The sequence below is a fragment of the Bos grunniens genome, chromosome 10, assembly GCF_055505025.1.
Source record: "Bos grunniens cultivar Pamir isolate PY7600 chromosome 10, Bosgru_T2T1.0, whole genome shotgun sequence".
In the NCBI taxonomy this organism is placed as follows: Eukaryota; Metazoa; Chordata; class Mammalia; order Artiodactyla; family Bovidae; genus Bos; species Bos grunniens.
The window spans coordinates 52686693-52711437 of NC_141174.1; the positions used below are offsets into that span (position 1 = coordinate 52686693).

The 24745-nt window shown below is 41.0% G+C and overlaps 2 long non-coding RNA genes across 2 annotated transcripts in view; one reads left to right on the top strand and one right to left on the bottom strand.

Moving 5' to 3' along the window:
- The window catches only part of LOC147364537 (uncharacterized), a 29043-nt gene extending 8795 nt beyond the window's left edge, over positions 1–20248 (bottom strand). The window contains exon 1 of the long non-coding RNA XR_015134641.1: positions 20029–20248. This is a non-coding gene — a long non-coding RNA (uncharacterized LOC147364537). The remainder of the gene's footprint in view (positions 1–20028) is intronic.
- Positions 1–24745, top strand: part of LOC147364536 (uncharacterized) — a 131992-nt gene that overhangs the window by 71692 nt on the left and 35555 nt on the right. The window lies entirely within an intron of this gene.

Consider the following 24745-nt stretch of genomic DNA (forward strand, 5'->3'; position numbering starts at 1 on the left):
GCATTAGGCTGTATGACCGAGCATGGTCTAGCCTATTTTGACAGGGATAAGGGGGTATGTGAGAGGGTGGGGATGAGGAAGAATTCCTGCCGTTCTGTGGGAGGTAGCATCTGTCAGGGTGCTTTATAATTTGTTTGACTAGGCGTTTGACACGTTTGGCCATGTCTCTTTCCTCTTGGACAACATAGAAACAGTCAACCTATTACCCTATTTACTGAAAGCTGTGAAGTGAAATACTTCAGCCAGGCCAAGCCCGTGGGAGCTTAAACAAATAATTGTTGTATGAGGAACTAGAAGACAGGAAAAAAAAAAAAAGACATTGTAGTCCTTGAATGATCAAAACTAGCATTTTCCTGCTGGTTGACTTTTTTTTTTTTTTAAATTGCTTTAACCCAGTAAAATTTAAGACCAATCAGTCAAAGAAATTGTATTGTTCAGAGGATAAGGCCCCCACTCCTCTCAGCTGTACCCCCCTGGTCTCCACCTGACTATGCAAACAAGCAGATGGCAGATACTCGCTGCCCAGTAGGGGCCCTTTGAATGAGGAAATGAGCTAAGATGTCTCTGACCTGGGACCTCATATTATCATTCAAACAATGTTTACAAAGTGGTCCTCATGCTGTGAGTAATTGCCTAGCATATAGTTCTAAGCAAAAAGATTAAACTTTATAAATGTATGGGTAGAATGACTTTTAAAATTTTATTTATTTTTTAAACTTGAGTTTCTCCATGCTTTTATCTTTAAAATGTTTGTTTTTAACCGAAGGGTAATCACTTTGCAATAATGTGTTGGTTTCTGTCATATTTATGGCCCAGCTGGTAAAGAACCTGCCTGCAATGAGGGAGACCTGGGTTCGATCCCTAGGTTGGGAAAATCCCCTGGAGAAGGGAAAGGCTACCCACCCCGGTATTCTGGCCTGGAGAATTCCATGGACTCTCTAGTTCATGGGGTTGCAAAGAGTCGGACACGACTGAGCAACTTTCACTTCTGTCATACACCAACATGTCCCCTCCCTCTTGAAACTCCCTTCCACCTCCCACCTCATCCCACCCTGCTAGGTTGTCACAGAGCCCCGGTTTGAGCTCCCTGAGTCATATAACAAATTTCCACTGGCTATTTTACATATGGTACTATATATGTTTCCATGTTACTCTCTACATTTGTCCCACCCTCTCCTTCCTCCTCTTGCAGTGTCCACAAGTCTGTGCTCTGTGCTGTGTCTCTATTAGTGCCCTGCAAATAGGTTCACCAAATAGTACCATCTTTCTAGATTCCTTATATATGCATTAATATACAATATTTGTTTTTCTCTTTCTGACGTAGGCTCTAGGTTCACCTACCTCATTAGAACTGACTCAAATGTGTTCCTTTTTATGGTTGAGTCATATTCCATTGTATGTACATTGTATATATGTACCACATCTGTTGATGGACATCTAGGTTGCTTCCAGGTCCTAGCTATTGTAAATAGTGTGGCAATGAACATTGGGGTACATGTATCTTTTTCAACACCCAGTTTCCTCAGGGTATATGCCCAGTAGTGGGATTGTTGGATCATATGATAGTTTTACTCCTAGTTTTTAAAGGAATCTCCATACTGTCTTCTATAGTGGCTGTATCAGTTTACATTCCCACCAACAGTGCAAGAGGGTTCCCTTTTCTCCACATCCTCTCCAGCATTTACTGTCTGTAGATTTTTGGTGATGGCCATCCTGACCCATGTGAGGTAATTTCTAATTGTAGTTTTGATTTGCATTTCTCTAATAATGAGTGAACTAAGATCATGGCATCTGGTCCCATCACTTCATGGGAAATAGGTGGGGAAACAGTGGAAACAGTGTCAGACTTCATTTTCTGGGGCTCCAAAATCACTGCAGATGGTGACTGCAGCCATGAAATTAAAAGACGCTTACTTCTTGGAAGGGAAGTTATGACCAACCTAGATAGCATATTCAAAAGCAGAGACATTATTTTGCCAACAAAGGTCCGTCCAGTCAAGGCTATGGTTTTTCTAGTGGTCATGTATGGATATGAGAGTTGGACTCTGAAGAAAGCTGAGTGCTGAAGAATTGATGCTTTTGAACTGTGGTGTTGGAGAAGACTCTTGAGAGTCCCTTGGACTGCAAGGAGATCCAACCAGTCCATTCTAAAGGAGATCAGTCCTGGGTGTTCTTTGGAAGGAATGATGCTAAAGCTGAAACTGCAGTACTTTGGCCACCTCATGCGAAGAGTTGACTCATTGGAAAAGACTGATGCTGAGAGGGATTGGGGGCAGGAGGAGAAGGGGACGACAGAGGATGAGATGGCTGGATGGCATCACCAACTCAATGGACATGAGTTTGAGTGAACTCCAGGAGTTGGTGATGGACAGGGAGCCCTGGCGTGCTGTGATTCATGGGATTGCAAAGAGTCAGACACAACTGAGCGACTGAACTGAACTGAATAATGAGTGATGTTGAGCATCTTTTCATGTGTCTTTTAGCCACCTGTATTTCTTCTTTGGAGAAATGTCTGTTTAGGTCTTCTGCCCACTTTTTGTTTGGGTTGTTTGTTTTTCTGGTATTGAGTTATATTAACTGCTTGTATATTTTGGAAATTAATCCTTTGTCAGTTGTTTCATTTGCTGTTATTTTCTCTCATTCTGAGGGCTGTCTTTTCACCTTGTTCATAGTTTCCTTCATTGTACAAAAACTTTTAATTTTAATTAGTTCCCACTGTTTTTATTTCCATTACTCTAGGAATCTAGGATAGATTCCATTACATCTATCTATATTTAGATATATTACCACACAGACTGTGGTTCTTGGTCATTGAGTCTGTCCCCCACTCTCACTATAAAAGGTTAAAAACATCATCCAAACCAATCTAGCCTCCATGATCTTTAGTTTGACTCTACTTTTTTCTCTTTTTATTTTATACAATTCAAAATGGAGAAACTTCTAATTTTTTCTAGAGATTTTTTGGTGCACAACTTGTAAGTGAATTTCTTTTTTCCTTTTTTAATTTACCAATGTTGTGTTGGTTTCTGCTGTACAACGATGCAAATCAGCCATAACTCTACATGTATCCCCTTCCTCTTGAGCCTCCCTCACATCCCCCCTTCCCACTTCTCTAGGTCATCACAGAGCACTAGACTGGGCTCCCTGTTTTATATAGCAACTTCTCACCAGCTATCCATTTTAAACATGATAGTGTATTTATGTTGATGCTACCTTCTCTATTCATCCCACTTTTCCCCTCCCCAACTGTGTCCATAAGTCCATTCTCTACATCTGTGTCTCCAGACCTTCCATTCAAATAGGTTCATCAATATCATTTTTCTAGATTCCATATATGTGTGTTTATATATGATATTTGTTTTCTGACTGACTTCTTCTGTAAGGGAATTTCTAAAGTCTGTATTGCAATCTAAAACTCATAAGTGATTCCTCATCCCCCTCAGTAGACAAGCCTTCCAATCTCCAGAATAGAACATTTATTTCAAATATTGTGCAATACACTTTCTCCCCAAACCTGTTTGAAGTTAAGTCCTCTCTTGAAAGAAAAAGCAATCCATGAAACAAGATTAACTTACAGGCTAAATATTATAATTCCATTTTATACAGAAAGTAACATTTTAAAACTGCTTTTTTGAGAAAAAGCAAAAGAAACCTTTTAATCTGTGTAACAGAAAGAACACAGGTTGAGAAGCCTGTGCGGTCTTGCACAGACCATGATCTTGACCATCTAACAGATCTGTAAAATGTTTTATCACCACCCCCCTCCTCTAGATAAAACAGGAATCACCACATGGCAAATTCCTTCACTCTGTACTGACCCACTCAACCCCTTCATAGTCCCTCTTGTCATGAGGTAGGAACTGCTTGGGTCTTGTCATAGTAACAAAAAAGTGAAAGCAAAATCCCTCTTCAAGGGACATTTCACTCCCTTCTCTATTCATAGCCAAGCTTATCTCTGGAGTTGTCTACACACTCTATTTCTCTACCTTGCTTCCTCCCCTTAACCTGCTCTCAGCTAACCCACTGCTTCTGCCCTTCCTAAGATCTCCCATAAACCCTTCAGATTTTTCAGGCTTTTGTCACTTTCCAGAAGCATTTTTTCCTCCTCCTTGAAGTCCTTCCCCACCCCTCCATGTGGACCATCTTCTGTGAGAGATATTACCTTCCATTCAGATACCCAAGCTAGAAATTTGGGAGTCATTCTTGACTCTTCCTCTTCTCATACTCCATCCACCATAAAGTCCTTTTAATTCTGCCTCCTAACAACCATCTCTAGAATCTGACGGCCACTTTTCCCCGGCTTCAGGAGAGGACATGTAGTGGTTGAGAGCACTGGTGGATTCTGACTCTGAACTCACGGCTATGCAGCAAAGGGGAGATGGTTCAGCTTCTCTCTGCCTCATTTCAGATGTAAAGGAAATATTAGTAACAGTGCCTTCCTGTGGGCTTGCTGTGGGGATAAATGATCGATACGTGTGATGTGCGTGGCCCCATGCCTAGCTCTGTGAGTGTGTTAGGCAAGTTCTGATAGTGTTGCTCTCCCAGGTGGCTTTATTTCACTGAGAGCTAGTCTAACACGCTCCTACCTGGGTCCTCCGCTCTAGTCTTACTCAGGTGTATATCCACCCCATCAACAGACAGGTAGTTATATAGCTTCTTCTGTGTCACCTTATCACAGAGGGAAAAAGGTAAACCTCTCACCTTAGCCTAAAAGGTATCTCATGAATAAGCTACTTGTTCATGCTGCCAGCCTCATCTGTGGCTATTGTCCCAACTCGAGAGCTTCAGCCTCTTGTCATCTGTCCTACTGGAAGCCTCCCTCTGTCTTCATACATTCAGAGATGTCCACTTGCTGTCCCTCTGTCTGGAAAGCCCCTTCCCTCCCCTCCTTCCCATGGTCAGACTGCCTTCCAATGTCTCAGGCAGTCATATTCCCTGGGAAGCCTTCCCAGATCTCATTCTTCCCAGCAGAAGTCAGCTGGCCAATGCAGCTCATGTGGGGAGCCAGGCTCCTTATCCATCCAGGAACACCATGGTCTCACCCTCAGTCCATGTTGTACCTGAAAGGATGAGAACAGAACAGATGGGGCCTGGATAGCTGCTTTAGAGATGATTTTAACTTTTATTGTTCTGTTTTTGTTCTTTTATTCATTGTGTGTAAAACTGCTCAACAGGGCCAGATTATTTCTTTACAATTAACGGGACACTCCTCTGGGAACCACTCTTTTAGGGGAAGCTGTTCAGGATTCCCTCCCCAGCAGACGTGGAGCAGTCCAGCCTGTTGCTTGGTCTTGAGCTCCTGCAGAGGGCCCATTCACCAGCTGGCTTGGTGGTCAAGCCTGGGATTGCCTCTTTCTTTTGTCAGTTTCTTCAGTCCAAACTCAGCTGGCCCTTGGGGTTGTCCTCATCTAGCCTTTCCAGGTACAGGAGCAGATCTGTTTACCTGAGATAGATTCCTTTTTCCATCCCTGTTTTAGAGTTTGTGTGCATTGGATCAGGCTTCTGAGATGGCTCAGTGGTAAAGAATCTGCCTGCCAGTGCGGGAGATGTGGGTTCGATCCCTGGGTCAGGAAGATCCCCTGGAGAAGGAAACGGCAACTCATTCCAGTATTCTTGCCTGGGAAATTCCATGGATGGAGGAGCATTGGATCAGTTGATAGAGGCCAGGCAGGGGGAAACTCAGGGTAACTAAATGTGGATTTCAAGTCCAAGAGTTGTAACTGGGCCCATGCCCCTCTATTTCAGGGTACCCAGAACCACGCATCCTGAAGCTGGTGCCCAGCCCCTGACTTGGGGGTGGGGGCAAGACTGGGCAGTAGCATCAATGTCCCTGAGCCTCTGCTTGTTCTGAGGGCAGGACTCCCAGCTCAGAGTGGGCACGTTTATCATAGTTACTGCAGGAAAGAGGACAAGAGCATGGATCTGCTGATGCAAAAGGAGAGTGGGCAAGAGGGCATCTCCTGTTCTGGTCCACTGCTCCTGAGCGTTGGGCTGCACCCACTGGGGGTTGGGCTGGCACCTGCAAGCACTGTGGTCAGGTCTCAGAGTTGTTTCCAAAGAAGCAACAGCCAGAGTTAGGGCCCAGCTTTGCCCTCTGCCTATCTCACTGCCATCACCTATCCTCAATCAGTAGCTAAATTAGGTAAAAATTAAAAATTTAATTTAATAGCAAATGAAGCAACCGACAAACAACTAATCTCAAAAATATATAAGCAACTCCTACAGCTCAACTCCAGAAAAATAAACGACCCAATCAAAAAATGGGCCAAAGATCTAAATAGACATTTCTCCAAAGAAGACATACAGATGGCTAACAAACACTTGAAAAGATGCTCAACATCACTCTTTATCAGAGAAATGCAAATCAAAACCACTATGAGGTACCATTTCACACCAGTCAGAATGGCTGCGATCCAAAAGTCTACAAATAATAAATGCTGGAGAGGGTGTGGAGAAAAGGGAACCCTCTTACACTGTTGGTGGGAATGCAAACTAGTACAGCCACTATGGAGAACAGTGTGGAGATTCCTTAAAAAACTGGAAATAGAACTGCCTTATGATCCAGCAATCCCACTGCTGGGCATACACACTGAGGAAACCAGAAGGGTAAGAGACACGTGTACCCCAATGTTCATCGCAGCACTGTGTATAATAGCCAGGACATGGAAGCAACCTAGATGTCCATCAGCAGATGAATGGATGAGGAAGCTGTGGTACATATACACAATGGAGTATTACTCAGCCATTAAAAAGAATACATTTGAATCAGTTCTAATGAGGTGGATGAAACTGGAGCCTATTATACAGAGTGAAGTAAGCCAGAAGGAAAAACATAAATACAGTATACTAACGCATATATATGGAATTTAGAAAGATGGTAACGATAACCCTGTATACGAGACAGCAAAAGAGACACTGATGTATAGAACAGTCTTATGGACTCTGTGGGAGAGGGTGGGAAGATTTGGGAGAATGGCATTGAAACATGTGAAATGTCATGTATGAAACGAGATGCCAGTCCAGGTTCAGTGCACAAGGCTGGATGCTTGGGGCTGGTGCACTGGGAAGGCCCAGGGGGATGGTATGGGGAGGGGGGAGGGCGGAGGGTTCAGGATGGGGAGCATGTGTATATCTGAAATTAAAAAAAAGAAAAAAAAATAAAAATTTAATTGTTTTAATTTGCAGAATAGTTTCTGTACTTATTTGCCATGTAGTACTTAAGAGTTTAATTTTCAAGGTATGGCTATAAGTTATTTGGTTTATCAAAAAATAGCTCTTTGGTCATTGAAAATCTTGCTGAGTGTGCCCTTCTTTTAATACATTATTTTTTTTTTTTAAGATTTATTTATTTTTTGACTGTGGTGAGTCTTTGTTGCTGCACGTGGGCTTTCTTTAGTTGTGGTAAGTGGGGTGCACTCTTCATTGTGGTGTGTGAACTTCTCACTGCGGTGGCTTCTCTTGTGGAGCAGGGCTCTAGACACGTGGGTTTCAGTAGCTGTGGCACACAGGTTTAGTTGCCCTGATGCATGTGGGATCTTCCCATGCTGCTGCTGCTGCTGCTAAGTTGCTTCAGTCGTGTCCAACTCTATGCGACCCCATAGACGGCAGCCCACCAGGGTCCCCCATCCCTGGGAGTCTCCAGGCAAGAACACTGGAGTGGGTTGCCATTTCCTTCTCCAATGCAGGAAAATGAAAAGTGAAAGTGAAGTTGCTCAGTCATGTCCGACTCTTTGCGACCCCATGGACTGCAACCTACTAGGCTCCTCCGCCCATGGGATTTTCCAGGCAAGAGTACTGGAGTGGGTTGCCATTGCCTTCTCCGGGGATCTTCCCATACTGGGGATCAAATCCGTGTCTCTTGCAATGCAAGGTGGATTCTTAATGACTGGACCACCAGGGAAGACCCTTAACACCTTATTGACTGGGGGATTTTTGTAGACGCTAATGTCTGTGGCCAGTGTGATTTGTTATGTGAGTTAATACTGAAACACTCTGGTCCAGTAATGTTTGGGTAACAAAAGACATATTACTACATCTCTGGTCAATAAATTATTAATAGAAAGAGAGATGGTAAATAGTTTTATTGTCGCTTTTTCCCACCTCCAATCTTAGAGCAGGTATTAATGCTACTTAATCCTGCTTTTTGGAGCTGGACACACATAAGCTCTTGCCAGTCTGGTAACATGTATAAATCTTTCTTTTTTAATTAAGAGATGATTGACCTAGAACATTATGTTAGTTTCAGGTATGCAACGTTGATTCATTATATGTAATATTGAAAATGAGCATCACAATAATCTAGTTGACATCTATTACCATGCATAGTTATACAATTTTCTTCTTGTGATGAAAACTTAACAAAATTTATTCTCTTAGCAGCTTTCAAATATACAGTTGAGTATTATTAACTATAGTCACCATGCTGTACGTTGCATCCCCAGGCCTTATTTATTTTATAACTGCAAGTATTTACCTTTCGACCCCCTTCATCCATTTTTGCCCATCCCTGACCTCCTGCTTCTGATAACCACTAATCTCTTCTCTGCATCTGTGGGTTTGGAGTTTTCGCTTGTTTTTAGATTCCACACGTAAGTGAGATCATTCAATATTTGTCTTTCTCAGTTTGCTTTGTTTCACTTAGTATAAATGCCCTCATCCCTGTTGTCATAAAGGCAAGATTTTATTTTTATGGCTTAATATTCCATTATGTGTAGAATAATGCACTTAAAGAATCTGCCTACAATGCAGGAGACCAGGGGTTCAATCCCTGGGTCAGGAAGATCCCCTGGAGAAGGGAATGGCTATATTGCACATTATTTTAATCCATTTATCCAACAGTGGACATTTAGATTGTTTGCATGTCTTGGCTATTGTAAACAATACTGCAATAACATGGGATTGCAGTTATTCTTTTAGTTTCCTTTGGATGAATTCCCAAAAGTGGAATTGCTGGGTCATATGGTGGTTCTATTTAAAACAATTTTTTAAAGAAACTTCCATACTGTAGTCACATTAGTGACTACACCAATTTATCTTTCTACCAACAAATGAAGAAGGGTTCTCTTTTCTCCACATCCGGGCCATTGTTTGTTATTTGTAGACTTTTTGAAAATAGTCATTCTCACAGGATAATAGTCATTCTCTGACTAGCTCCTGTGAGTCCTTCACACAGGACCCGATACCTCACTGTTGTTTTGATTTGTATTTCTCTAACAATTAGCAATGTTGAGCATCTTTTTGTGTGCTTGTTAGCCATCTTTATTTCTTCTTCATGAAAATGTTTGTTCAGATCTGCCTTCTTTTAATCAGACTTTTTTTTTTGCCATTGAGTTGCATGATTTATATATATATATTATATTATATTATTAAATATTTATATTATATATTATATAATTAATAATATATAATTATATATGATTATAAATATAAATATATATGATTATATAATATATAATAACATAGTATATAACATATATACAATATAATATATATAATATATAACATATATTCTATATTATATACTATAATAATGTATATATATTACATATAATTATATATGATATATTATATATAATTATAATACAATACATAGAATATATTTGTATTATATATATGATATAAATATTTTATATATAATATATATAATGGATATTAACCTTTATCAGGGAGAAGGCAATGGCACCCCACTTCAGTACTGTTGCCCAGAAAATCCCATGGATGGAGGAGCCTGGTAAGCTGCAGTCCATGGGGTCGCTAAGAATCAGACACGACTGAGTAACTTCACTTTCACTTTCCACTTTCATGTATTGGAGAAGGAAATGGCAACCCACTCTAGTGTTCTTGCCTGGAGGATCCCAGGGACTGAGAAGCCTGGTAGGCTGCAGTCCATGGGGTCGCACAGAGTCGGACATGACTGAAGCGACTTAGCAGCAGCAGCAACCTTTATCAGATACATGATTTGCGATTATTTTCTCCCATTCTGAGTTGCTTTTTCATTTCCATGATGGTTTCCCTTGATGTGCAGAAACTTTTTAGTTTGATGTAGTCCTTTTAAATTTTTGCTCTGGTTGCCTTTGCTTTTGGTGTAAATCCAGAAAACTATTGCCAAGATCAATGTCAAGGACCTTACTCCCTATGTTTTCTTCTAGAAGTTTTATGATTTCAGGGCCTTATGGTCAAATCTTTATTCCATTATGAGTTGATTTTTGTGTATGGTGTGAAACAATGGTTCACTAGCAGCAAGAAGGAAAAAAGGAAACTTTCTTCATACACATACAAAGGGTGTGATATTGACCAAAGATGGTGGCACAATTTCTCTATGTGCTTGCACTGGTTGAGGGTGGACTTTGGTGAAACTTGGAAGTGAATTCCTGAATTCTGGTGTCCGGAATGAGCCCACCATAGGCCTGGAGGCTGTTAGGGAGGGAGGAACCCATCCCCTTCCTGGCAGTTGTACCTCGCCCAGGGACCTCTGGGAAAATAAAGTTGCCTGATCCCAGTCCAGAGTCCCCAGTCTTAGTCGTGACCCTGAGCAGAGAGTCACACCAGGGGGATCAGGACCAAGCTGTGTGCCTGGGGGTCCAGCAGGGAGTCCCCATCAGTCCTGACCCTGATGCATCTTGCTCACTTGACTGCAATTTATCATGTCTCCTTCAGTTTCTTTCATCAGTCTTATGGTGTTCAGCCTGCAAGTCTTTCACCCCCTTGGTTAAATTTATTCCTAGGTATTTTATTCCTTTTGATGCAATTGTAAATGGGAGTTTAAAAAAAAAACTCTCTTCCCGATAGTTCTTTACTAGTGTATAGAAGTGCTAGAAGTGCCATTGATTTTTGTATGTTGATTTTTTTATCCTACAACTTTACTGAATATTTTTATTCTGACAGTCTTTTACTTTTTAATTTTGAGAAAAATTTTGGGCTGTTCTGGGTCTTCATTGCTGCACGTGAGCTTTCTGTAGTAGTTGCAATGAGTGGGAGCTATTCTCTAGTTGCGGTGTTCAGGTTTCTCCTTGCAATGGCTTCTCTTGTTGTGGAACACAGGCTGTAGGTCCTGTGGGCTTCAGTATTTGCGGCTCATGGGCTCTAGAGAATAGGCTCAGCAGTTGTGGTGCATGGGCTTAGTTGCCCTGAAGCATATGGAATCTTCCTGGACCAGGGATTGAACCTGTGCCCCTGCATTGGCAGGTGGATTCTGAGCCTCTGGAACCCTAGAGGAGTCCTAACAGTTTTGTGTGTGTGTGTGTGTGTGTGTGTGTGTGTGTGTGTGTGTGTGTGTGTGTGTGTAGCCTTTAGAGTTTTCTGCATATATTACAATGTCATCTGCAAATAGGGACAGTTTTATTTCTTTTTGATTTGGTTTTTCTTTCTCTTTCTTGCCTAATAGTTCTTGCTAGGACTACCAATACTATGAAAATAAGTTGTCTTATTCCTTATTTAAGAGGAAAAGTTTTCAGCTTTTCCCTGTTGAGTATGATGTTAGCCATTGGCTTGCCATGGATGACTTTTATTGGGTTGAAATACATTCCTTTTATACCCAATTTATTGAGAGTTTTTATCATAAATGAATGCTGAATTTTGTCAAATGCCATTTCTGCATCTGTTAAGATGATCATGTGATGTTTACCCTTCATTTTATTAGTGTTGGGTATCACATTGATTTCTTTGTGAATGCTGAACCATCCTGCATCCCTGGAATGAATCCCACTTGATTCTGGCATGTGCTCCTTTTAAAGTATTCCTAAATTTGGTTTGTTAATATTTGTTGATTATTTTGCATCTATGTTAATTAGGGATATTGGTTTGACCTGTAGTTTTCTTTCCTTATAGTGACCTTATTAGATTTTGATATCCTGGTAATGCTGGCCTCATAAAATGAGTTTAGGAATGTTCCTTCCTCATTTATTTTTGGAAGAGTTGAGAAGGATTGGTGTTAATTCTCTGAAAGTTTGTAGAATTCACCAGTGAAGTCATGTAATTTCTGGACTTTTGTCTTTTTGGAGATTTTTGGGTTACTGATTCAATCTTCTTACTGATAATGCATCTGTTCAGATTTTCAGTTTCTTCATGATTTAGCCTTGGTAGGTTGTATGTTTATCCATTTGGGACATACTCTAAAAATAATATTTCAAGGTTTTGTATGAATCAAATGAAATAATATATGTGAATGCATTTTATAAATAGTTTAAGAAAGTATATAGATTCTATTATTATCATTAATTTTCTGAGGTTTGTTCATTGTCTTCTGATTGTCTCTTCAAATCTGCTGTTACATAGGGATCAGGCCAGTATGAATGCTCTGAGTAATAGTTGGAGGTGTTTTCATATACATAAAATGTGTGAACTTCAAAAAAAAAGTATCCATTTGTTCTACATTGTCCAATTTGGTGTGTAATTGTTTGTAGTAGTCTTTTATGGTCCCTTGACTTCTTTGGTATGCATTGAAATGTCTCCTCTTATAGTCATCTTCTTATTACTTTCAATGCTGTTGGCAGAAGTATTTCTTCTTGACAGTAGAAATGAAAAATTTAACAGAATATCTAGAGAAAGAATCATGTGAAACTTTAACCTACTTGCCATTGCTCTGGAAGTCACTCCTAACTTTGTTTGCCAGATTTTATGTTGTGTGGAAAGCAAGGGCAACAGAGCCAGAAATCCTGACTGATTACAGGCACCAACCTTGGAAGAGCATGTCTGAGTTGGATAAAATACATGTAAGCCAGCTATCTCAAACTTTTCCGCCTGGTAGGGGACATCTTCCCTTTTTACCCAAATAACACAACTCTCCCGTCTATGATGGAGATAAGATTTCCCCCTGTTTTCTCTCCCACAAGTGTTTCAGAGACCACCCAGAGGATATGAACTGTCTCCCTCTCTGTCCTAAGGTTGGCTTGTGTCAGTCATGGATGTTGCTTCTCACACTCCCTGGAATAATAGCCTAGACATCACTAGGTGGCCTTTCCAAGGTGTTGCCATCCCTGCCCTCAAGCAAGGACACAGGCTTTTTGCCTAGTAAAGTTATCTATTTTACACATGAGTGTATGTACGTCAATGATACTTTTTCAATTTGTCCTACTTGCTCCTTCCCCCACTCTGTCCACCAGACCTTACTCTACATCTCTACATCTGTGTCTCCATTTCATCTTCGTGAATAAGTTCATCAGTACTGTTTTTCTAGATTCCATATATATGCTTTATATATTTTTTCTTTCTGACTTATATTTGTTTTTCTGACTTCGCTGTATGTAATGGATTCTAGTTTCATCCACCTCACTACAATTATAGCTGAGTAATATTCCATTGTATATATGTACCATATCTTCTGTATCCATTCACCTGTCAGTGAACACCTAAGTTGCTTCCATGTCCTGGCTATTGTAAATAGTACTGCAGTGAACATTGGAGTGCATGTGCTTTTGTTTATCTTAAACTGAAGGATAATTGCTTTACAACATGGGTTTCATTTCTGCCATACATCAACATGTATTAACCATAGGTGTACATATATCCCCTCTCTATTGAACCTCCCTACCACCTCCCACCCTTTCTCACCCCTCTAGGTTGTTAGAGACCCCAGGTTTGAGTTCCCTGAGTTATACAGCAAATTTCCATTGGCTATCAAAGGAGAAGCCCCAGCAAGGCGGTAGGAGGGGCTAAATCACACTTAGAATCAAACCCCATCCCCAGCAGAGATACTCAGAGGGCTCAAACAAAACCTTGTATGCACTAGGAGACCTCACAGAGACTGAGCCAGGCCTACCTTTGAGTGTTTGAGTGTCTCCTGCAGAGGTACTGGTCAGCAGTGGCCTGCGCACGGGCAGGGGCTCTGGGTGCAGCAGATCTGGGTATGGCATACACCCTCTTGGAGGAGGTTGCCATTAACCCCAACACAGAGCCACCAGATGGCAACCCACTCCAGTACTCTTGCTTGAAAAACTCCATGGACTCTCGCCTACATGGCCTGTTGCCTGAGGAGTCTGGTAGGTGACAGTCCATGGAGTCGCAAAGAGTCGGACACAACTGAGTGACTTCACGACTTCACGAGAGCCACCAGAACTTACACAGGATTGGGGAAACAGACTCTTGGAAGGCACAAACAAAATCTTGTGTGCACCAGGACCCTGACCCAGACTTACCCACGAGAGTCCAGGAGTCTCCGGCAGAGGCATGGGTCGGCGGTGCCCTGCTGCAGGGTCTGGGGGCACTGACAGTGGCAGTGAGTCCACAGGACCTTTTGAAGGAGGTTGCCATTATATGCATTAATGCCACCGTAATTTGGCCTCAGCTCAAAAAACAGGAAGGGAACATAGCACTGCCCATCAACAGAAAACTGGATTAAAGATTTACTGAGCATGGTCCATCAGAACAAGACCCAGTTTCCTCTACAGTCAGTCTCTTCCATAATCCTCTTATCCTTGTCTGTCAGAGGGCAGACAGAATGAAAACTAACAACCACAGAAAACTAATCAAACTGATCACCTGGACCACAGCCTTGTCTAACTCAATGAAACTATTAGCCAAGCCATGTAGGGCCACCCAAGACAGACAGGTCATGGTGGGGAGTTCTGACAAAACGTGGTCCACCAGAGAAGGAAATGGCAAACCACTTCAGTATTCTTGCTTTGAGAACCCCATGAACAGTATGAAAAGGCAAATAGATAGGACACTGAAAGATGAACTCCCCCAGGTTGGTAGGTGCCCAATGTGCTACTGGAGAACAGTGGAGAAATAACTCCAGAAATAATGAAGAGAGAGCCAAAGCAAAAACAACACCCAGTTGTGGATGTGACTGGTGATGGTAGAAAAGTTTGATGCTGTAAAGAAAAATATTGTTAGGTCCATGAATCAAAGTAAATTGAAAGTGGTCAAACAGGAGACGGCAAGAATGAACATCGACATTTTAGAAATCAGTGAACTAAAATGGACTGGAATGGGTGAATTTAACTCAGATGATCATCATATCTACTACTGTGGGCAAGAATCCCTTAGAAGAAATGGAATAGCCATCATAGTCAACAAAAGAGTCCAATGTGCAGTACTTGGGTGCAATCTCAAAAACGACAGAATGATCTTGGATCATTTCCAAGGCAAACCATTCAATACCACAGTAATCCAAATCTATGCCCCAACCAGTAATGCTGAAGAAGCTGAAGTTGAATGCTTCTATGAAGACCTACAAGACCTTCTAGAACTAACACAAAAAAAGATGTCGTTTTCATCATAGGGAATTGGAATACAAAAGTAGGAAGTCAAGAGATACCTAACCCTAACTTGGAGTTAGGCCTTGGAGTACAAAATGAAGCAGGGCAAAGGCTAACAGAGTTTTGCCAAGAGAATGCACTGGTCATAGCAAACACCCTCTTCCAACAACACAAGAGACAACTCTACACATGGACATCACCAGATGGTCAATACCAAAATCAGATTGATTATATTCTTTGCAGCCAAAGGTGGAGAAGTTCTATACAGTCAGCAAAAACAAGACAGGGAGCTGACTGTGGCTCAGATCGTGAACTCCTTATTGCCAAATTCAGGCTTACAGTGAAGAAAGTAGGGAAAACCACTAGGCCATTCAGGTTTGACCTAAATCAAATCCTTTATGATTATATAGTAGAAGTGACAAACAGATTGATGGGATTAGATGTGATAGACAGAGTGCCTGAAGAACTATGGACGAAGGTTCATGCTTTTGTTCAGGAGGCAGTGATCAAGACCATCCCAAGAAAAAGAAATGCAAAAGGCAAAATGGTTGTCTGAGGAGGCCTTACAAATAGCTGAGAAAAGAAGAGAAGTGAAAGGCAAAGGAGGAAAGAAAGATATAAGCATTTGAATGCAGAATTCCAAAGAATAGCAAGGAGAGATAAGAAAGCCTTCCTCAGTGATCAATGCAAAGAAATAGAGGAAAACAACAGAATAAGAAAGACTAGAGATCTCTTCAAGAAAATTAGAGATACCAAGGGAAACTTTCATGCAAAGATGGGCACAATAAAGGACAGAAATGGTATGGACCTAACAGAAGCAGAAGACATTAAAAGAGGTGGCAAGAATACACAGAAGAACTGTACAAAAAAGAGCTTCACGACCCAGATAATCACGATGGTGATTATCTAGAGCCAGACATCCTGGAATGCGAAGTCAAGTGGGCCTTAGGAAGTGTCACTGTGAACAAAGCTAGTGGAGGTGATGGAATTCCAGTTGAGCTTTTTCAAATCCTAAAAGATGATGCTATGAAAGTGCTGCACTCAATATGTCAGCAAATTTGGAAAACTCAGCAGTGGCCACAGGACTGGAAAAGGTCAGTTTTCATTCCAATCCCAAAGAAAGGCAATGCTAAAGAATGTTCAAACTACCACACAATTGCACTCATTTCACATGCTAGCAAAATAATGCTCAAAATTCTCCAAGTCAGGCTTCAACAGTACGTGTACCATGAACTTCCAGATGTTCAAGTTGGATTTAGAAAAGGCAGAGGAACCAGAGATCTAATTGCCAACATCTGCTGGATCATAGAAGAAACAAGAGAATTCCAGAAAAAACATCTATATCTGCTTTATTGACTATCCCAAAGCCTTTGACTGTGTGGATTACAACTAACTGGAAAATTCTGAAAGAGATGGGAATACCAGACCACCTGATCTGCCTCCTGATAAATCTGTATGCAGATCAAGAAGCAACAGTTAGAACTGGACATGGAACAACAGACTGGTTCCAAATTGGGAAAGGAGTATGTGAAGGCTGTATATTGTCACCCTGCTTATTTAACTTATATGGAGAGTACATCATGAGAAACGCTGGGCTGAAGAAGCACAAGCTGGAATCAAGATTGCCGGGAGAAATATCAGTAACCTCAGATATGCAGATGACACCATCCTTATGGCAGAAAGCTAAGAAGAACTAAAGAGCCTCTTGATGAAGTTGAAAGAGGAGAGTGGAAAAGCTGGCTTAAAACAGCATTCAGAAAATGAAGATCATGGCATCTGGTCCCATCACTTCATGACAAATAGATGGGGAAACAATGGAAACAGTTGACAGACTTTATTTTTTTGTGCTCCAAACTCACTGCAGATAGTGACTGCAGCCATGAAATTTAAAGACGCTTGCTCCTTGAAAGAAAAGCTATGACCAACCTAGATAGCATATTAAAAAGCAGAGACATTACTTTACCACCAAACGTCCATGTAGTCAAAACTATGGTTTTTCCAACATTCAGAAAGTGAAGATCATGGCATCCGGTCCCACCACTTCATGGGAAATAGATGGGGAAACAGTGGAAACAGTGTCAGACTTTATTTTTCTGGGCTCCAAAATCACTACAGATGGTGACTGTAGCCATGAAATTAAAAGACGCTTACTCTTTGGAAGGAAAGTTATGACCAACCTAGATAGCATATTCAAAAGCAGAGACTTTACTTTGCCAACAAAGGTTCGTCTAGTCAAGGCTATGGTTTTTCCTGTGGTCATGTATGGATGTGAGAGTTGGACTGTGAAGAAGGCTGAGCGCCGAAGAATTGATGCTTTTGAACTGTGGTGTTGGAGAAGACTCTTGAGAGTCCCTTGGACTGCAAGGAGATCCAACCAGTCCATTCTGAAGGAGATCAGCCCTGGGTGTTCTTTGGAAGGAATGATGCTAAAGCTGAAACTCCAGTACTTTGGCCACCTCATGCGAAGAGTTGACTCATTAGAAAAGGCTCTGATGCTGGGAGGGATTGGGGGCAGGAGGAGAAGGGGACGACAGAGGATGAGACGGCTGGATGGCATCACCAACTCGATGGACGTGAGTCTAGGTGAACTCCGGGTGTTGGTGATGGATAGGGAGGCCTGGCGTGCTGCGATTCATGGGGTCACAAAGAGTCGGACACGACTGAGCGACTGATCTGATCTGATCTGATCTGATGTATGGATGTGAGAGGTGGACTATAAAGAAAGCTGAGCACTGAAGAATTGATGATTTTGAACTGTGGTGTTGGAGAAGACTCTTCAAAGTCCAGTCTATCCTGAAGGAATTCAGTCCTAAATATTCATTGGAAGGACTGATGCTGAAGCTGAAACTCCAATACTTTGGTCATCTGATGTGAAGAATTAACTCGTTGGAAAAGACCCTAATGCTGGGAAGGATTGAAGGTGGGAGAAGGGGATGACAGAAGATGAGATTGTTGGATGCCATCACCAACTCAATGGACATGAGTTTAAATAAGCTCTGGGAGTTGGTGATGGACAAGGAAGCTGGCATGCTGCAGTCCATGGGGCTGTAAAGAGTCAGACACGACTGAGTGAATGAAGTGAACTGATCCATTTTACATATGGTAGGGTATATGCTTCCATGCTACTCTGTCCTTTTACCTCACCCTCTCCTTCCTCCCCTAACCCATGTCCATAAGTCTGTTTTCTGTGTCTACGTCTCTATTGCTGCCCTGCAAATAGGTTCATCAGTACCATCTTTCTAGATTCCATATATATATATGTTCAATACGGTATTTGTTTTTACCTTTCTGACTCTTTTCACTCTGTATGTTAGGCTCTAGGTTCATCTACCTTACTAGAACTGACTCAAATGCATTCCTTTTTATGGCTGAGTAGTATTCCATTGCATATATGTACCACAGCTTTTTATCCATTCATCTGCTGATGCACATCTAGGTTGCTTCCAAATTCTAGCTATTGGAAATAGTGCTTCAGTGAACACTGGGGTACATGTGTCTTTTAAAATTAGTTTTCGCAGGGTATAAGCCTAGAAGTGGTACTGCTGGGTTGTATGGTAGTTTTATTCTAGTTTTTAAGGAATCTCCATACTGTCTTCCATAGTGGTTGTATCAATATACATTCCCACCAGCAGTGCAAGAGGGTTCCCTTTTGTTCACACCCTCTCCAGCCCTTGTTTGTAGATTTTCTGATGATGGCCATTCTGACCAGTGTGAGGGGATATCATCTCACTGTAGCTTTGATTTGCATTTCTCTAATAATAAGTGATGTTGAAAATTTTTTTGATGTGCTTGTTAGCCATGTGTCTTCTTTGGAGAAATGTCTGTTTGTCTTTTACCCACTTTTTGATTAAGTTGTTGTTTTTTTTCTGGTATTGAGTTGCATGAGTTGTTTGTATATTTTGGAAATTAATCCTTTGTCGGTTGTTTTATTTGCTATTATTTTCTCCCATTCTGAGGGCTGTTTTTTCACCTTGTTTATAGTTTCCCTCATTGTACAATATCTTTTAAGTTTAATCAGGTCCCGCTTATTTTCATTTTTATCTCCATTACTCTAGGAGGTGGTCATAGAGGATCGTGCTATGGTTTATGTCACACAGTGTTCTGCCTATGTTTTCTTCCAAGAGTTTTACAGTTTCTGGTTTTATATTCAGGTCTTTAGTCCATTCTGAGTATATAGTGGGGAAAAGAGAGTCTCTTCAATAACTGGTGCTGGGAGAAACGGAAAACTACGTGCAAAGAATGAAATTGGAACACTTCCTAAAACCATATGCATGCGTCTTTTTGAATTGTGGTTTTCTCAGGGTATATGCCCAGTAGTAGGATTCCTGGATCATATGGTAATTTTTACTCTCTCTAATCTTATGGTTGGTGTTCCTGGCGCACAGCCCCCAACCTTTCAAAAGTCACTTCATTAACACAATGAAAGACACTTTTGCCGCTCTAAAAACAGAAAATTCTAAGAGTTTTAGGAGTCCAGTGCCAGAAAAGGGGCTGAAGACCAAATATATATTTCTTACCATAAATCACAGTACCATACCCAGGAAGGAAGAAAGCCTCCCTTCCATCCTCAGCATCCCTTTGGATATGCAGCTCTGCCCTCAGGGATGACACCCCTTCAGATTCAAGCCTCCTGTTCTTGGGCAGGGTCTGTCTATTTACTTTGCAACTCCAAAATAGCCCCGAAGTTTTCCAAAATAGAAGATTAACTTTAGCACCAAAGCTGAATACTGCCTTTCCTTTAAACGTAAAACCCCTGGCAGTGTTGACATAGTGGTCTCTGCGGCTTCTAGCTATTAAGGTACCAGAATTGTTGGGTGCATCAGTCATTCACTGTGTTGGGAGCCTTGGGAGCTTGATTCCTCTGGAGGTGGGTGTAAGTGGTCACCATAAGTTCACGTGCAGAAGGCTGAGGAGATTTGCTGACAGAAACTCACCTCAAGGAAAAGGAAGTTCAATTGCGGGGTTGTGGCTGGGCGTGGGATTGGGTGAAGAGGCGTGGGAGTTGAGAGCACAGCACTGCAACAATATGCCTGGGTCCAGTGGAGAGGGTGATGCAGGAAACAGCAACTATTTATAGCAATGGTGATAACCAAACCAAAAGAGCTGATTGTTTTGGTTAGAGACACAATGTTGAAGAGGCTGAGCTAGCATTAAGCTCAGTTTAACACTTGGGGCACGCTGGTGAAGGAAGAATTAATTCTTTGGGAAATATCTTTAAGATAGTCTCAAAGTATCAGCAGGATCAGCTATGTGGGCCTGTGATCTATGCCATCTCCCAGGACCCTGCACTCACAAGGGCCCTGTGCTTGATTTAATACTGCCACTGTCTTGATATTCTTAAATTTTTTTTGGCATGGGACTCTATGTTATCATTTTGCTCCAGGCCGTGCAATTACGTAGCCAGTCCTGGGTGTCAATAAGAGAAGAGGGATGATGCCGGCATGGTTGTATTCCCTTTGCCAGCAGTAGCTAAAATGTGCTGTCTTGGTGAAACACTGGAGCCAGGGTCTCCTAGCAATGTTGACTCAGCTTGTTCTCAGCTCAGCGCCAGCAAGGCATCTGTGTCTTTAGAGGCAGTGGGTGACAGGGACTTGGCTTGGGCAACAGTGCCATTAACAGGTGACACGAGCTCCAGTGGAAGCTGGAGATGGTTCAAAAGAGTAGGTCAAGAGAGGAGAATTTGGCATCCCAGTGAGCACAGGACATACCCCCGGGGATGACTTTAAAGGGCAAAGAGTGGTGGTCCTGGTCCCCAAAGCCTATGGGGACTAGAGCCAGAGACAGACTTCTAAAAATTTCATTTTTACCCCAAGACTGGTGCAGCCTGGGGAAACAGGTGTGACACATGAAAAGTGTAGATTCCGATACAGATCTGTTCACTAAATTCTGCAGCTGATCCTTTGTCGTTGCCAAGTTGTGTCTGACTCTGTGACCCCATGGACACCAGGCTTCCCTGTCCTTCACTGTCTCCCAGTGTTTGCTCAAATACATGTCCATTGAGTCGGTGATGCTGATCCTTACCAGACCCCAGAAAAGGGGGATCCTCTAACCTATTGCTATATTTGTAGTGGGGATAAACATAGTTCGCTGGTGGCTCAGACAGTAAAGAATCTGCCTGCAATGCGGGAGATATGGGTTTGATCCCTGGCTTGGGAAGATCCCCTGGAGAAGGGAATGGCTACCCACTCCAGTATTCTTGCCTGGAGAATTCTGAGGACAAGAGGGGTCAGGCAGGCTGCAGTCTATGGGGTCGCAAAGAGTTGGACACAACTGAGCGACTAACACTTTCAAACACTAACCTTTCTAGACTCTAGGGCAATATGAATGAGTAATGACAGTAATACCAGTTTTTGCTCATGTCTGTTATTGTTTCAAGGCGTTTTCATAAACTTTGACATAAATGAGCAAGAGAACTAACCTGTGAGGCAGGTCAGGTTGGGACTATGCCCAGTGAGGCTAAAAACATCAGCTGACGTGCACACTGGGACCCTGCAGGTGGAATGTGGGTGAGTGTGTTCTTGCCTCTCCAGACTGGCTAGGGAAGTGCTTTCTTTATTTTGGCAACTTGGAACCTGGAATAGAAACTGGGGCACAAAGAATACATTGAATAAATCCTTGCCAGTTTCACTGAACTTGAAGTGAAATGAGAATGTGTGGAATCCAGACCCTAATCTTCTGGTTGAGACTTGATGACCCAGAGAATGGTAGTGCTTCATGCCTGGGGAGTGAGGTCTTAAGAAAAACTGGCAGCAGAAACTAACACAGTGTTGTAAAGCGATCAGACTCCAATAAAAAAGAAAAGAAAAAATGAATTTAAAACAAAACTCAAAAACAACAAAGACTAGAAAAACCATGTAAAACTGAGAAAGGAGGCAAAGAGTGCGGTACACCTTTTCAAAACCGTATTAGTCACTTTAGGCATTGTCTAACTCACTTGCTAAGTCATCTGATACTGACAGATAAGATTTTAGGCTGCTATTTTCTACTGATTAGGGCCCGGAGTCCATAAAATTAATCTTGTGGATTTTTGTCTTGAATAGATGAAAATGATTTTGTCTTTTAGAAAAGATAACCTGAAAGCTTATAGTTGATTTATCTCGTATGACATTGACCATAAGGTTTATTTTGGCATTCTTTTTCTCCTTTAATTATGTATTTACCCATCCTATCCTCCTTGGAATGAGCTCTAATATTCTACTGATTCTCTTATTAATGAGTTAAGTATGTCTTTGTGTTAAACTTCTTGAAATTTATACTTTGATAGTTCAAACCTGTATTACTAAAATTTTGCTTGGACTGAGTTATGTTTTAGATTTTTTAAAAATGTGACTATGTTAAAAATCAGATTTGTCCATTACTATTCTGTTCTTTGGTACGTGTAATTATAAATCTCCAAGAAATAGTTTTTGACAGCTGTAATCACATCAGCATTGCATCAATACATTGGATCTTATCTTTCACAGTACATGTATTCCTAAAAACCTTCATCATGAAGAATTTTGAGCATGCATAAAAATGGACAGAATAGTAAAACAAGCCTCAATGAAACCATCATATAGCTTCAGTATTTATTAATTAGCCAATCTTGACCTTTTTATCCCTCCATTTACTGTTAATTTGAAGCATGCCAAGATATATTACCTTATCTGTAAATATATTCTTAAATTACTATATAAAAGTAATTATGAATATATCCAATGTAAAATGCTTATACACTCAGTTTTGTCAGATGACGCTAAATGTCTGTCTTGGGAATTCCCTGGCAGTGCAGTGGCTGGGACTTGGCACTGTCACGATTGGAAGACTAACATCCTCTAAACCTCATGACTCAGCCAATTAAAAACAAAACAAAACAAAACAAAAACCTGTCTTTTTTTCAGTTGATGTAACATGAACATATTTCTCTCACTGTCATTAGAAAACGTTGCCTAGAAAAGATTCACTAATAAATCCATCTGATTTTAAAACTATACATATTACATATGTATGTAACATGATCAAACATGGTCATGTTGATTTAAATATTTTTGTTTGTTTTAAATTTCTAGGCAATAAAGACTAAGGGTAATAGTAGGGAAAAAAAGACGAAAGAAAAAGAGGAACTAATCTGTAGTTTCTTAACTTACAAGATAGACTAGGTAGCACAAGGGAACTATTCTAGTAGTATAGTTGATCTCGGAACAACACAGGTTTGAACTGCGTGGGTCCATTTATATTTTTTCAATAAGTATATTGGAAATTTGTTTGGAGATGAGCAACAATTTGAAAAAGTGAGTACATGAACGGTATAGCATTCTCCTTCCCTTAGGGAAAAAATAGCATATCAGTCTGTCATCACAGGTGAGTGGCTTAAAAAAAAGTAACACAGTTTTCATTACTATTTTATGAATATAACTGTAATACAGAGTACCATAAACATTTTATAATGATTCATCCATTAGGGTATAGGCTAGTCTCCTGTGAAGCAGTTGTATTGATTATACTAGGCTACCATATAGCAATTGTAATGCTGCTTTTCAATGCATGAGTCATTATACCTGTAAATAAGTATGAATTTCTTTTCCACATTATCTTTCCACTTTTGATGTCTCATGTTGGTAATACATATAATACCTACAGTATTTTGTCTCCTATGAGGCAATATTGATATAGGTACTAACAGACAATTCATCTCATAAACAGACAATATAAACTTACAGTATCAATAAATACAACACCATAAATTATTTTCCTTATGATTTTATTAACACTTTCTTTTCACTAGCTTACTTTACTGTAAGAACATAGTATATCATGCATATAACATACAAAATATGTATTAATTGACTGTGTTATCAGCAAAGCTTCTGGTCAACAGTAGGCTATTACTAGTTAACTTTGGGGGGAGTCAAATTTTCAACCATGAGGGCAGTCAGCACGCCTAACCCCACGCTGTTCAAGGGGCAGCAGTGTAAGAGTAGCAGAGGAGCTTAAGGGAGATATGGAGCATGATTGCATGGCATCAAGTCCTGGTCCTTCCAGGAAGCAGCTGTGTAACACTCCACAGCTTACCCTGTCTGTGTTCTCATCCACAAAACAGGGGAAATCGCAGTACCAACTTGGTTAGGAGGCTGTTAGGTTGTTATGAGGATTAAGTAATATTTCTAAACCCCATAGAACCTGACACATGGCAAGGACCAAGAAGATATTAATAACAAGAGGGAATGATGTTCATTTTTTCAGATTGTCTTCCAGATCTCACCCAGACCTGTAATTTGCATTCTCAGGATTATAGGGGGCATACAGTTTTGTAATCTGTTTTTTTTCCTGTCTGTAATTTGTCTTTTTTCAAATTGCTATTATATACACTATCCTGTGTGTCGAATCAGCTTTCACAATAATAATGTTGTTTGATATTCATAGTGAGGTGGCCTGCTTTGTTAGCCTCTTACTCTAGTACACGTGTCCACTCAGTTTCTAAGTTGTGTTTGACTCTTTGTGGCCCCATGGACTGTAGCCTGCCAGGCTCTTCTGTCTATGATATTTCCCAGGCAAGAATAGTGGAGTGG